Source organism: Stegodyphus dumicola, chromosome 1 (assembly GCF_044657685.1).
Source record: "Stegodyphus dumicola isolate Sdum_Otavi_A_Nest chromosome 1, ASM4465768v1".
Lineage (NCBI taxonomy): Eukaryota > Metazoa > Arthropoda > Arachnida > Araneae > Eresidae > Stegodyphus > Stegodyphus dumicola.
This window is the reverse complement of record NC_140768.1, coordinates 202,816,433-202,832,917: the sequence shown is the minus strand read 5'-3', so window position 1 is coordinate 202,832,917 and position 16,485 is coordinate 202,816,433. Positions and strand designations below refer to the sequence as shown.

The 16,485-nt window shown below is 32.2% G+C and overlaps 1 protein-coding gene across 2 annotated transcripts in view; it reads right to left on the bottom strand.

Annotated features, from left to right (window-relative positions):
• The window catches only part of LOC118181003 (xylosyl- and glucuronyltransferase LARGE1-like), a 160,896-nt gene that overhangs the window by 89,280 nt on the left and 55,131 nt on the right, over nucleotides 1-16,485 (bottom strand). Inside the window, exons 1-2 of one of the 2 annotated variants that reach the window (XM_035350081.2) lie at nucleotides 13,760-14,019; nucleotides 247-315 (exon numbers count right to left, since the gene is read on the bottom strand). The gene's annotated coding sequence lies outside the window, so the exon portion shown is untranslated. Of the gene's footprint in view, nucleotides 1-246; nucleotides 316-13,759; nucleotides 14,020-16,485 lie in introns of those variants that run through there. The other variant, XM_035350079.2, reaches the window with a different exon arrangement.

Sequence of the window (16,485 nt, the reverse complement as noted above, 5' to 3'; positions counted from 1 at the left end):
GTTCTTGGCTTCCTCACCTCAAAGAAGGCTGTATTGATTAATATTGAATCTCTGAATTGATACAATTAATCTCTGAAATAACTTTGGCTTTTATGTCCTTCTTCAGGTTGCATTTTTCATGGATTACCAGGAAATCCTTTTTTAAGAGGTATTATTGATGGCACAGTACTTTAAGGATTAAAATATAACTGTGTTCATACTCTAAAATTTCACCAGAAAAAAACACAAATATTAGAAAACACTTACCTCAGCTTGGAAGGAATTGTTGCAGAGGATCCAAGTCCACTAACTTTGAAATTAAGGGCCACACGTCATCTGGAACAAAAAAAGAAAAATGAGAGAGGTTAAGTGTTGTTAAGAATGAAATACTACAGTAAACACATTTAAAAAATTATAATTATTACTTCCAAAAGGTGACTTATGTAGAAATGAATATGATATTTATAGCATATATCAGAAATAAAGAGACAGGAATTATCTAGAGCTTCTTAATGATAAATCACATTACATACTGAAAATAATCTTGAGCATCAGCAAGGCATATACTGACAAGCATTGCACGGTTTCCAAAACTAAACTTATTGCTGTATCGTGTGTGTGTGATTATGGCAAAGCCTCGAGGGCTATCTGCCTAAGGAGAGGGATGTCTTTGTGGAGGACTTTCTAAGGGAAACTGTCTCGTATACATGTTACACATGGGGAAAACCACAAAAATGCCCATGCAGCCAGACCATTCACGGGATTCGAACCTCGGACCAAACTACCAGTGTTCAGCGACTTTACCGCTCAGCCGCTGGTGGGCCTCTTATTGCTGAATCATTAATGTCCCTGACCTCATTTGTTATATTCTTCTTTCATGGTTTCTGTGTTTTTTCTGAGTTGCTATCAAAAAAAAAAAAAAAAAATTTCTTTTCTGAACCTTTTTGCTATGAGGATATTCAATACAACCTTTCAAACAAAATACTACAACTACCATAATCCACTAACCATATATGAAAATTCTTCCTTCTCATGAAACAAGAGTCAGAGATTAGTCACTATCAGAAGCATTCTTATCTACTATGTATACTATCCTTAATGTAAGAGCCATAGTAATAGATCTTACTGCTATTTAATCAGATTAGTTTAACCGGATTCTTCTCCTCAATATCAGAAATAGCTTAACTGAAATCATTTATATTGTATTATATCGTTTTAGGAAAAGTTCCCACCATCTGAAATTTTGGAAGATTCAAGTATTCTTGTTTGTAATAATTACGTTCATACACAATATCACTATTGGAGCAGCTTTTTTTTTTTATCAGCTTAGATTTACTGGACTTCACGCGAACCTGCATTCTACATATTATTAAACTGGAACATTTTTAAAAGTCTTAAATATTTCTGAAAGCTATTATATATTGTAACAATATTCACACCTCTGATATGCACTTGCTTAATTAAGGAATTTCCTGTATGTCCAGAGACTAATTTATATAGAGAAACTATCTACGGAAACGAGTTAAGGAAATCCTCTGGGCAGTTTCCGGGCAAAACTGTCATATGCCGCTAAATGGCCAAAGTGTTCAACAAAAAGGATGTCATAAAAGACACCCTCTGAAGCGTTCCCAAAGATGCTTAACTTAAAAGGAAAGAAAGGGGCTTTTGTGTGTGGTTTTTATGCTGAGAGAGACTTGAGTGAAGTCGTGCCAGCGACGTCGGTTTTTGTATTATGGCTGCACTGCTTTGATTATTTACTTTTTATAATTCATGAAATCTTGTTAGTTTAAAAATAAATATTTAAAAGACAACTGCTCTTTTTCCTTCATCCATCACAAGTGATCAAACATTACAATATATACAAATTTAAAACAAAAAAAAGTTGGTTCATTTAAAAATATCTTTAAAAAAGAAAAGAAATCTGTGACATATCACAATCAAAATATGAATAAAAATTTTTCACATTTTTTCATTCAATTTTTTTGGGGGAGGAGGAGCCTTATTTGCAGAAATTATAAAACATTTCTTTTCATATAAGTTTTTATTATATTTATTCCTTTTAGCAGACGTCTTCATACATCATTATTCGTTTTCTTCAGTTTATTCAAGGATAGTGGAAGAAAATGTCCTACCAATCCTACTTTTATAGGACTCCACATAAAGAAAGATTTCACGCTTACAAAACTATAATTTGACAACCATAATCCTTTTTTAGAAAAAAAAATATTTCATAGCAAAGAATGCCTATAATCATGTTTTCCAAGCATACTACTATATACAGTTGTTTTACAAGTTACAATAAAGTCACAATACAAAGTTAGAAAAGACAAGCAATCCCACTTTAACAACTGCGTAGCACTGAAGTCATTTACAGCAAACTCATGAGGTGGATGCTAAATATTTGACACGATGTAAAGTAAGCTTCTATGAAGCTCTTCACAATTTCCGTCTGTTCATTCTTAATCAAAATTTCTGTATTCTATCATGCACATGAAAAAAGGAGGGAGAAAGAAAGAAAAAATAAAGTTATGAAATTAAATTCATTTAAGAAATTTTAGAATTTATTCATCACAGAATTTACAATAAAAGTAGTAATTTCAAAAAGTATCCACTGTGTTAGCAAAGTTGACCTTTCACCAACACATTTTAGATCTTGTTTACTCCATTAGTATTGTTACGTTTAAGAGGTTCGTGCGATTTGGAGTGAATAATAACGACACTTGATGAAGTATCGAAACACACTTTATTTAGCCAATATTAATCAAGGCTCCAAAGTCATGTTTTACAGTCGTCAAAGATCTACTATACACTCATTGGAACAATCAGCAACACAACCTTCAGGTTATCAGGCTATAACGGTGGAGATAGCTTCACTGCAAAGCATCAGAATACAGCTCCCGACTCTGCTTGGTCGTTCTCGGCTCCATGTACTTTCGAGACTCTCCACGCTACAACTCGAGATGCACTCGACGACACACAGAGCATACCTCCCGTCTCTTCGGTTCAGTCGTTCCTGGAACTCAACACACTCTCTCGACGATGCACTAACCGCAATACACTAAGAGACTCTTTCGATGCATTCGACAACCCACTCGGCACTCGCTGCCCGGCTGTCAACTCGATCGACTCCGCACGGACTGACTAACGCGAGACTAACTATCTTGCATCTCGCACTTACTCTCCTCATACCAGCAGGGTTTATATAGTTTTTGGTTTGTGTTTGAGAACACTCTGGGTTAAACCAATAAGAATTCGTTCCAGAAGGTTCTCCATCCATTTATGGCATATTGCCAATTTTATCACCAAACAGGCGATTTCTCGCCAAATATAGCAACTCACCCTTCCAGGGTTCGTACACATTTCTGCACACGGAAATTAAGTACTTTTAAGGACTTTTAAGGACCATTAATGAAAAAATTAAGGACCTATGAGCAAATGGGAACTGAATAAATTCTATTAAAAATATTATTCTATGCCTGAATTTCACTTTTGTAATACCATCCTAAAAATAAAATAGATCCCTAAGTAGTATGCATTATTACTAAACATGAATTAATTAACATAATTATTAATAAGTTTGAGAATAAAATCATGCAGTTTATCAAGTAGCATTAAATATTTCACACTTATAATAGGTTGGACATATTTGAAAGAAGATAAGTGACATTTACGTTTTACTAATAGTTAGCTTTATGTTGATTTTTTTTATATCTCATTTTGTCACATACTTGATCAGTCTAGAGCAGAGGTTCTCAACCGGTGGTACGTGTACCACTGGTGGTACGCAAGAAAAAAAATATGTGGTACACAAAGAAGCAAAGTATTTTTAACTATTTATTTCAAAAGTTAATAATTAATTAAAATAAATCCCAACATCCTGATTGAGTTTTTTCTCTAACGCTCGTAAATTTATGTGATCTGCACTTTGTTCAAGATTGGTGGTGGTAGTACTTTGTAGTGGTGGTACTAAAGGATTTCAATTTTTGTTTAGATGGTATGCGTTAGTCAAAAGGTTGAGAACTGCTGGTCTAGAGGTTTAATAAATAACAGGTAGATTTTATGTCAAATGGCATAGGTTAAAATGAGAAGTAAGATCATAATCAGCATGATTCATAAACCCAAAAGACTGAATATTATCACCGCTGCTGCTTGTCTAGAGAGAGACCTGCTGATTAGAACAAACTTGAAAGGCCTGATGTAGGCACAGTTAGCAAATGTTGAAAGTTAGTCAGGCTCTGTTTATGCAGTTAGTGTCATAGCTTTGTGCAGAATTCCACGGGTTGTAACCCAGTTAATATACTTTCAGATTCCAATAAGCCATTCAAGCACCAAAGGTGATAAGTTGTATTATTTTCAGTCTCACCAGATGCAAAGAATAAGTTTTACTTGAATGTCTACATTTTTGTGTTTTATCTTGCGACCACAGTGAGTATTAATGAAAGGCAATACCTCGCTTTATAATATATGGAGATAATTTTTAAGGGCAAGCAGTTAGTTATAAACAATTAAATTAGGTAAATAGGTAACCTTAATCATTATGGATTTACATGGCCACTATTAAATTTTACTTTTTTTAACAATATTTGTTAAAAAAGCCCTATTAAAATCAAAATCTAATAAAATTACACAGTTTAAAGTACGTGTAATTTATGACACTGATTCTTAAACAATATTAGAATAATTATACATTAAAAGCTACAAAAAATGTATGTTTGTAACAACAACACTCAACAAAATATTTATATATCATTTTAATTTGAAGCCTTCTCAAACATTTTGGCTAGTTTATATTGATTTCCTTCTCTTTAAGCATCTTTTCTAACAATAATTAGAGATTTGCCTTGATATGCAAACCAATGCTCTCACTAGTTTCTGCATGCTTTATCTCCTAACTTGTCAACCACTCCACAATGTACCTATGATGGCTTACTTGATCTGGTAAAAGTTAAATAGTCCAAAACCCCCGATAGATGTGAAGCAAATTATCACTATGTCCGAAAGTAACTACAATATCAGACAAAGGTTTAAATAAGCCTCTTATTTAAAAAGAACTTAGAGTAAACAAAGGCATGTTGTGATGCTAACAAAGTCAATCATGGTGACGTAATTAAGCAAGAACAGTCAAATTCAAACTAAAAATGTGGACTAGTGGTCAAAGATTATACAATTCAATTTAATCTAGCTCAGTAACCCTACCATATGAGGAAACAGAAATGGAAAATTATAGTAAAAGTTGAAATCATAAACAGTTGGGTAATTTACATAATAACTGCACATATCTTTGAAGAATAATTTTCTTTATGTATTCAGTTTCTTTCTTCAGCATGTTTCCTTTTCATTTTAGAATTTTTGGATTTAATTAAAGATTTCTGTTTTTCTAAAAAACACTAAATGCATTTAAAATGTATAGAAAAAGTGACTAATTTAATTTCTTTAGTAATATGAAATATATATAGTAAAGGCAGGTTACAGAGCTGGTGTGGCAGAATTTTTAGAATTTAGTGACACACCAAACAACAAAATCTAGAAATGGCAAAACTTTTATAATTTAGAGCATGCATTGGAAGCAGAATTTAGAAAGGTACTATGCAGTTTAATTTAGGATCCACAGAGATTGAATCAGATGGGAAAATGCATTAAGACATATTAGATGAACCTTTTAAATTGTAAGTTTTTAATTTCTTTATTTATAAAAAAAAAAATCTGTTTCTATAATCTTTCCTTTCTTCCCAAGTGATAAGACAAGAAGCATTTTTGATATTTTCCATGTTTGTGTCTAGTGAAAAGTATAGAAAATAAAGGGAAGATAAACATTTTAAGAAAAAGATTCTAGCATCAGGAGTAAAACATTCAAATACGAGTTCATATTATGTCTTCATTGTTCTTCCAGACGTTATCCAAGAAGTAAGAAATTCATCGCAAACTTTCTGTAAAATACATCCATTATGCATTGATACCATGGAGACATTTTTCATTTTGTCACATATTTCTCGAATCATCTAGAATCGTGGGTCTATAAATCTTACAGAAACAAATTACAACCCATGAACTCATTCAAAAGATAACCATATACGTCAGTGAATCGCCAAAACTATTCCTCCAAAATGCTAATTCACATTCAAAATGACAGTCGTAAAAAGACAGAAATTTCAGATGACTAAAATTAAGGACCTTTTACTGATTTTGGCAAAAATTAAGGACTTTTAAGGACCAAAAATCGATTCCAAAAAAATTAAGGACATTTAAGGACTCTTAAGGACCGTACGAACCCTACCTTCCCTTGCCATTTTATGGCAACCCTAAACCTGCTTTGTGTGGAAGCTATCTTACCGTGCCTGGACATTTCGTAACAATATTAACATTTTAAATAAAGATATTTTATTTCTTAATTGCTCTGACTAAAAATCTATTCTTTGCATTATAAATCTATCTCGATTAACAAGGTAATAGTGTGCTTGCTAAGTTTATCAAATGCCAATTTTAATAGCTTCCATACACAACAGACTTTTTAAGGTCAAGAAACATCAAAAATCACTGCTGCAGAATTAAGTTTAAAAAAAAGGAATTGATTTAATATCTGCCATAATCATTTTTCATATGAGAGACTGAATATATCACTAAAAGTTTGTGACAAAATTCTACTCATTGATGCCTCTGCAGATCCTGAAATAAAATTTATTTCAGTTTAGCTGTTTAAATGCTATTCTGAATATAAAAAACTGATTTTAACACTTTTTCTACTAACCTTCAATTGGAAGTATAAATCTGAAGACTCTTGGCAAAATATTAATTTGTTCCAAATGCATCCAAATATTGCCAACAATCACCAAACTCAGTCACATAATACTCCCAACTAAAGATCAACATTTCCTCCCAAATTCCTAAAATAACATTTCAAGCATAAAATAAACTATGAATATTATTGTTTTAACAGAGAATAGAAGACTTTTTCCCCCCTTCTACTACAAATACAAATCCTTAATGGTTTTTATATAGTTATAAGGTATTTCTCCTGCCTTCTTAGCATGTCTTCGTGGTGTATGGGTTTGCACGCTCGGCGTGTATTCGAGAGGTACATGTGGTTCCAGTGAAGGCATTTCTAATTTTTCAAGTCTCCTACTTCGAAAAAATATCTAATGTCTCTACAATGGCGCCCGAACTAAAAAAAAAAAAAAGTGGTGGATGACGATTCTCCACCAGCAGGATTTGGTGATTGGGTCCCCTAATCCCCAGTCACTTTTTAAAAGGAGGAGTATATAAGGTATTTCTCCCACCTTCTTAGCTTGTCTTCGTGGTGTAGCGGTCTGCACATTTGGCATGTATTCAAGAGGTTTGATTCCCGGCGAGAGCATTGCTCATTTTTCAAGTCTCCCGGTTCCACAAAATACCTAACGTCTCTGCATAGTCATTAATATATATCTATGCTTCATCAATAGCCATAACATATTTCAACTTTCCTTTAAAATGGCAAATAATTAAATGGTTTTTGACAAAGATTCTACATCATTTATTCATTCACATACCTAAACAACAGAAAATGAATTTTTATGTTTATACGGTTCTTAAAAATTAAAACTTTCCTTAAGGTTTTGTTTATTGCTAAAGCAGAGAATTTTAAGTAATGTCTTTGCTCTTGCAGTTGGGAGGATTTTCTTTATAAAATAATTAATAATTTCCTCACTTCAACATATTGCAACATCACAAAAATTATTGCTTGACATATATTAATGACCTATACGAAGTCGCAAAAATTGAAATGCGTGCTTCTTATAATGATATTTTAAAAGCCTTCTGATCAGAGGAAAAAAATGTAGGAAAATTAAAATAATGAAGTTTCCAATTTAGAAAGCTAAAATCCTATAATTTCTACTCTTAATTAAATGTACAATAACTCTTCCCAATTGAAAACTAAAAAACAACTTCTGATCTTAAGCTTCTTTGCAAGTAATATTTTTAAAGAAGATTATATTTAACAGTCAATAATTAATTTTAAAATGCTGAGTTTTTACCATACAATTCTTCAGTAAGCATTTTATTCTTGTCAAAATTTTCTATAATTAAGACCTGTCTAAAAGTATGCAAATAATCTTCAGAAATAAATTTTAAAGCATAATTACAACCCTAAAACTAAAAATAACCCATTTTTCTCAATAACTATCAAGGTAAAGAATCTTTCATCGATTGCAAAAATGTTAATTGCTTTTTTCCCCCTTTTTTTGTGAAGGGGGTGCACATGTATGTGCATGGCATATTATGAAATACTCAATAAAAAAGAAAATGCTGTTATGAAAATTCAAACACTGGAGAGGTATTTGTGCATATGGTATTGTTAATTCTTTGTCAAGTAGCAGTCACTTTTCTTCTGCATGAAACAATGCCCTCTTTAAAATAAAGAAAAGGTGCATACAAATCTGATATATTTACAAACATGAACTTAATTTTGTAATTAAATATATATATATATATTAAGGAGAATTACATTTAAGCAATGTATAAAAATTAAATGTTGTTTCATTAATACCAAAACTCAGATAAATTGCACTTTAACAGAATTTTTTGGCTTTTCAATATGTAGCAAGCATCCTCTATGTTTCCTCTTCATCATATCTTTAATTTCTGTACGCTTCAATTTTTGTAAAATGAGATCACAAAAAGACTGTTCGAAAGAAAAACATTTATGGGAATTTCGTTTTAAAAAGGTCACATGATATTTGTTACAATCCTGTTTTCTCTTTAATAAAATTGTTTAAAGAAGTTCATTTTTTATAGAAGAAGTAATAAAATTGTTTAAAAAAGTTCATTTTTTTAACACTTCAGATTTTATGCAACGCACTTCAAGTAAAGTCCTGATTTATTGAGTCCTGATTTATTGTACGAAGTCGTTATCCGGACTCGTCGGGACTTCGGTGATTCCGAATTAAAGGTTTTTCCTGATTATAGATCATCAATTTAAATCTGGTTAGATGGCATGCAGAAATTATACAATTAAAAATATGAAACCGTAATTTATGAAATAAAGAGCAATTACGGTATCAAATTTTACCAAAAAAAAAGCTTAATATTTATTTGTTTACTTTATTAAACATTTCTTTCAATGCATGCATGCGTAATGCACGTAATATATGCGCTCGCACTCTTTAAGTGCATGCGTAAAGCATACCAAAAAGTCTGTGGCCTTTGAGATCCGGATTATAGATCATTCCGGATAATGCCCGTCCGGATTACGGACTTTGTACTGTAAATATTTTTAACTGCATTCTCTTATTAGAAAAAAACAAAAATCTTACAATCATGAAATTTTTTCCCCATCTATCGATTTGGCAACTAAGTGATTGCAGATTTTGTCAATAAATGGTTTTAGCATATATATATATATATTTGAACATATTTTGTAAATATGTCAAAGCACCAACGTGCATTTCAAACATATTTTATTGCATTATTTATAAAAAGTCAGGAACGCATTGCAAGCACACACAAAGTTATGTGCCATATATGGGAATGAAGACTTGAAAGAAAGGCAGTCTCAAAACAGGTTAGCCAAATTTTGTTCTAGTGTTTGTACTCAAAAATGCATATTGATTTGGCCATCCAGTTGAAGATTATGAGAACCATATCAATATCATTAACAGTTCAAATTGTCATAGCACAACACATGAGACTGCAGAAAAGCTCAATACATCGTAAACAAGCATGCACTAAAAAACAAATTTAAACAGTATGGCTTAAGAAACTCGATTTATGAGTTCTTCATCAGTTTAAAGAAATTCCTTTGACACAATGCATTTGTATCAGTAATTCACTTCTGATACTCAATACAACTGATTACTAGTACGAAAAGTGAATAGTAATCAAAAAAAAGATCGTGAGTGAAGCAGGATGAACCTACTCAGACAGCATCAAAACCTGAGATTCACCAAAAAAAGATTATGCTGTCACTTTCGTGGGATTATAAAGGAATTCTGCACTTTGAACTTTTACCAAGAAACCATGCAGTTAATTCTAATATGTCTACATTCAACAACTCATCAAATTGACGGAAACTCAAGAAAAGTGGCCAGAACTGGCAAATCCAAAGGCTGTTGTTACCCAATACAATAATGCAAAGAAAGCCCCAATCATCTTTGGTAGCTCATCAAAAATTATTAGAGCTAAATTGGATATGTTGTCCACCATATAACAATGATCTTACATCTTTAGATTTTCATTTATTTCATGCCATGCAGAATTCCTTAAGGTGTAAAATTTTTTATGATGCTGATGATGTAAATTTTCATTTAATTCAGTTTTTTGCACACAAAAGTCAGAAGTTTTATAGACATGGAATTATGACACTGCCTGAAAGATGGCAAAAGGTCTTCAACAAAAATGAATAATACCTTAATTGAGATACAATAACACGGCAAACAAATATTAATTTAGAAGTCAAACAATAAAAATCAGCGTTATATTTTCAAATTTTCACAGGATTGGTTTCGATTGGTTTTACTGAACCATCATCCTCAACTGCAAAAGTGCAAATGAACAAAAATAAGATAAGAAAGCCTGGACAGGAGATCAGCCACTGGCGCCATCTGTTGATGAAACCAGAACTAAAACATAATTTCTTTAAAGGCTGAAGGAAAAGATGGATTGGAATTAGGGTCATTAACTAGAAAAGAAATATTTTTTTGAATGTGAAATGCCTCTAGAAAATCCAGAATTACTCTAGAAAACCCCAGGAATTCATATCCCAGGATTCTTTGCCAGTGTGGCTTAATTTACATTGGGAAAACTAAGAGAGCCTTAAAATTTCGCGTTAAGGAACATGAGGCATATGTTAGGAAAAAAGGAAACACAGAAGTCTCTTCAGCGAGCTGCCATATAATTGCTTATTCCATCTTTTTCTACTGCAATCAAGATCTCCAAGCAAAGTTATCAATCTGTTTACTTAAGAATCACATCTCCCGCAGATTTTAAATCTGCCTAAGAATATTTTCATCGCGATCCCATTAATTATTTGCACTCTCCAACACAAGCCACATGCCAATGAGCCTATTAATCGTAAACTCTTTCCTATCCGCTTTTTGCTTTAGTGTTTGTACTGTGTATAAAAAATTAATAAAAAAAACCAAAAAAAGTATAAAATATAAAATACAAAAAAAATTTTAAAAACCTAAAAACTTACAAAAAAATTATGATACTTAAGTTTTTATATTCTCATCTCTATCCCTAAACTTTCTCGAGCCTGTGGCTCCCTCTATTGAGCATCAAGTAAATCACTTATGCCAAATTTTTCCAATTTCTGCTCGCTTTTAGTAACTCTGATGTGGAGGTAAATGGTTTTGAACCATAGGCACTCCGAAATTTTTAAATCATTGGCATAGGAAACACAGAAGTCTTCTGTTCCCCAACATTTTTTATCCAAAAATCACACTTTCAATTTTTCTGCTGCCAAAATTATTCAAAAAACATCTTCCATTGGTGAACTGGATTTTCTAGAGGCATTCACATTCAAAAAAATCTTTCTGTTCTAGTTAACGACCCTAATTCCAATCCATCTTTGCCTTCAGCCTTTAAAAAATTATGTTTTAGTTCTGGTTTCATCAACAGATGACGCCAGTGGCTGATCTCCTGTGCAGGTTTTCTTATCTTATCTAATCATTATATTTTATCTGGTTCATTTGCGCTTTTGCAGCTGAGGATGATGGCTCAGTAAAACCATCGAAACTAGTCCTATGAAAATTTGAAAATATAATGCTGATTTTTGTTGTTTGACTTCTAAATTAATGAATAATACCTATTTAATAAAGCTATATTTTTAAGTAAAAATTTTGAATTTCCCTTCTTATTTAAAATCAGCAATCACTTAGTTATTAACCCAATATTAGTGTTACAAGAAATCATAATTCTTTGCGAGTTCAACTTACAGATTGTATTACCCCCCCACACACACACACACGCGCGCACACAATTAAAATTCATAGTTTGATCCTAAACTATCGTACCTCTGATTTTAATTCTTGGAAAAGAGAGCATTAAAATTTTGTATCGAAGATATAAATTCTAGATTGTTTTTTTTAAAGGAAAAAAAAAAAAATCTTCAATTAATTATTATAGTCGGCCTTTTTCTTAATCATAATTTTTCATTATGTTTGCAACAATTATAAAAAAAAATTTTTTTTTTCTTTAACTGGTAAATTTTTTTTCTACAGAAGATATCCACAATCACTATTATCCTCTACCATTTTTTACATCTTAAAATAAATGGGACTTTTTTCATTTATACATTGATTTTATAGATATAACCATTCTCCAAAATTTGAAGCTGTAATAAACAGCAGTTTTTTGATATGAGATAATGAAAGTTTGACTGATTTTTGAAAAAGGTCGCCAAAATTTCATTGATTATGGAAGAGATTTGATACAAACTTGCTCATCAGTGGCTGAATGGTTAACATTGCTGAACACTGATAGTTGATTGATTGAACACTGATAGTTGATTGATCTAAAGAAGAACACTGATAATTCATTGATTTCTTCTTTAGATATGACAACTACTAATATTTTGCTATTTTCTGTGCCCTCACTAGAAAACGTATTTGCTTCTGAAGAAGTAGTACGTGAGTAGCCTTCAAAATCGGTAACAGTTTTATATGCCAATTTACAGTTGGTATTAAATCAATGCTAAAATTTATACCAAGCTAAGTCCTTACCAATTTTATATATCATTTGAACTTGTTAAATAGTGAAAAATTCCGGATCTCTTTTTTTTTCTTTTTAAATTTTTTAAAAGTTCTCTAAAATTTATACCAAGCTAAGTCCTTACCGATTTTATATTTCATTTGAACTTGTTAAATTGTGAAAAATTCCGTATCTCTCACTTTTTTTTTTTTTTTTTTTTTTAATTTTTTTAAAAGTTCTCACCTTCCTTTCTTAAAATGAGCTGTAGCACTCAGAAAATTTTGTTCTATATTTATGAAATGAATAAAATTTAAGATTATTTGCAATAACTTTTTTCATTCCCCCTCCCCCCCCAAAAAAACGTTTTTATGGGTTGCAATCCAAACAGCAATTTAACCCTCTGTTACAAAGAACTTGGAAGAAAACAAGGTTGAAGATGAAATAAGATTTCATAATTTATTAATTTTTACATTTATGTAGTTACAAATGTTGATATGTCAAACTAAAATAAGATGTTATGATAAAGAAAAAGTAATTGGTCCTATGTTTACAATGGAGAAGAAAATACTCCTGGCAGAATAACTGCAGTAACATCCCAAATTAACCATTAAAATTTTAAATATATAAACATATTTTAACATGGAAAATGACAAAAATATTTTGTTTTTCTTCTTAATAACAATACTATCCACTGCTGGCAACAATCTCAATTTTAAAAAAAAAAAGATACAATAAACTCCAGCATTTGTTTCAGCACTTTGTTTAAGAATGCAAAACATTATAGAAAGAAAAGCATGAAAATAATTTAAAGAGTATTTTACTATTTGAATACAATTGATGTACATATATGCTTGCAAACTCTATTTTACTACAAAACTTCATAATCATCATCATCATTACATTTTATTCTGGTTGCGGACAACAGCATCCACAAGTTAGAAATTTTACAATGCACCTATTCTAGCGCATTCGAAATTGTTTCATTTATGAAACAAATGCCATACAACAGCAGCTATTGTTAAATATAATTTAGAAGTCGGTATATAATGATTTTTATATCATTCATTAACTTAACACTAAATTTAGCAATGCACTTTTGTAATGCGTAGATAAATACCTTATTCATCGTCGATTGGCATTAAAGCCTGTTTATATCAAATGAGAAACAAATGCTACAGAAACTGAAAGAAAAACGTCCGTGCGCTTCGAGTTGTTAAAAATTTATCTTCAATTCGCGAAAATCATTGCAAATATACGGGTCGCAATTAAATTACTAGCCAATCAAGCCTGCACTGCATCAACTTCCATTAACATCTAGCAAGTTGTCAAAAAATCCAACACCTGGAGAGAAGCGAAGCCGGTAAGGCAAGGAAGGGCATTCTGTCACAGATGGGGATGTTTGTTTATCGAGGCGCTCTTCGCTTATCCGTGAGAAATCCCAGCAGAAAGAGGTTGCTGTAGCAACGGTGAAATCGCCCATAGCAACACCTGTTTCACTTCACAGAACACACAGGCGAAAACTCCTTGCTGACAACGAGACGATCACAGCGCATATCCCAATATCGGGTGTGTCAACTTCTTCGAAATTTCAACATCAATTACCACGCAGCGAGACGTCTACATCTGTTAAGAGACATAAAATCGTCATGTCATCGTAATCGTGAAAAGATCGTCATACTTCAACAGCTAATCATAAGATTCCTACAGAATTTTATTTAATTCTGTTCAACAGTTTCATCGTCTGGGTCAAATCTTAAAATTAATTTTTGACCTTCTTATATAGAGCCTTCTATAAAAGAAATGTATTTACTCTGACTAATGAATTTCGTACAGTAATTTTGTTTCCAAGCTCAATTACGGATTTCTGCTCTGTCCCCTCCTGGCTATTTATTGCTGAATTGTGCTCAAATACCTTTGCTTTACAAGCAAACTAATTTCGAGCTTTGAACAACTAAATAAATAAATAAGAAGATTGAAGTTTCAAATAAAGTTTGTTCCGATTTCGATTTATTTGATTATACTTAAGCAGAATGGGACTACTTCCCTAACAGACGGGCTGCTATCGCAGAGGGCTTTCTAAATGAAAGTAGTTATTACGTATCAGGAAAAACCCCATGCAGTCGGTTCATAAGTCAGAATTCATACCCGGGTAGCAGTGTTGAGCGATGTTAGCCATTCAGCCGCTGATGAACAAGTTTGTACAACCCAAATTTTGGCAACTTTTTCAAAATCGATCAAAATTTTTATTACCACACGTCAAACTTACTTAACTCTGCATAATATAAAACTGTTCCTTATTACAGCTTGAATTTTTTGGATTAAAATGCCAATCCTTCGTTCTCTTCCACCAACGACCAAGCGATAGTCTCAGGTTCGAATCCAGGCGAATAAGGTGGCTGCTTTTCCCCATGTGAATACAAACAAATTTCCCCTTAAAATATCTTCCACAAAGACATCCCTTCTCTTAGACGGACAGCCCTCACTAGCATTGCCATAATGTAAATAATCCATTCGGAACCGCTCCATGACAATGCCACGTCATAACGCTGTGACACTCATACGCAAGTTGGGCAGCGTTCGAAAAGATAGAAATGTTACAGCTTTCTAACTTGAAACTGATCGTCGGCATCCTTATGTCAAACCGACATTTTTTATAAGGATATACCCAACCTTAAGCAAGTCCGATTTTCACTGATTAATTCAATTAATAATTACTATAAGTCATATAACAGTATTTTTAATAAGATATTTAAATTTCAATATGTTTAGTATCCGCAATTTCGATGTTAAGAAAATATTTTTGTCTGGATGTCTGAAAGTAAATTGAATGGGAAAAAAACAAGCAAAAATTCGAAGGTTGTACGCAGAATTATTTTCACGCTTTCAAAACACTAACTAATAATAAATAAAACACTCGAAATCGAGTTTTCGATAACTAAATACGGAAATCGACTCAAGAGCTATGCAGAAAATCAGGACCTATAAACAGAATGCAGGAATAAAAGAAAATAAAACTGAATTGCCTGAAGAAAGGTCAAGGGATCATTCATATTAAAAGAAATGGCAAATCACGATATCATCGAGTACCGCTTAAGAAAGGGGGAAAAAAAACCACAGAACAAAGCAACGCTAAAAAATTTAGGAAACACTAGAAAAGAGAAAAAGGTAAAGCCACGGTAAGGTGATACGATACATTCCGTTACTACTTGTCAAAAATGCTCGCGTATATTTGAAATAAACATGTACACTAACAGTCGAAAGAAAATCCAATAGGCGACTTATTAGACATTATAACTATTAGACCCAACGCATACTGAAGATTTAATACAAAATATTTTAATCAATTTACGGTCTGTATTCATAAGGGATCCCTCAAAAAAAGATTACGTAAGAAATATTAGTAATAATAATAATGAGTATATTCTACCCCTTTTGTGCATAGTAGTTTGCCATTTTGATAAAAATAAGTTTTAATTTATCGAAATACCAGAGTCCCCTTTTGAAGTGACGCACAACCTGAAAAGTTATCGTGGTTCATGAAAACATAAGGGCGAGGAGGACACCCTCAGGCAAAGTATGTTTTTTATAAAGGTAACGAAGATTTACTTCAACCCATACTTAACTAATAAACTAATTGGAACAAAAATCAGACTTGCATAAGGGTGCAGTTTGCTTTTTTTCAAGCTAAACTTATCTCCAGTTTTTGCGCACTCTCTTGTGCCGGAGCACGATTACGAAGATTTCTGTCTTTTCGAATAGAGCCGGCTTGCATAAGGATGCAAGAAACTTAAAAATGCGTCCTATCCAATCTTCCTCCTTTAAAACAGGAATTATCAAAATAGT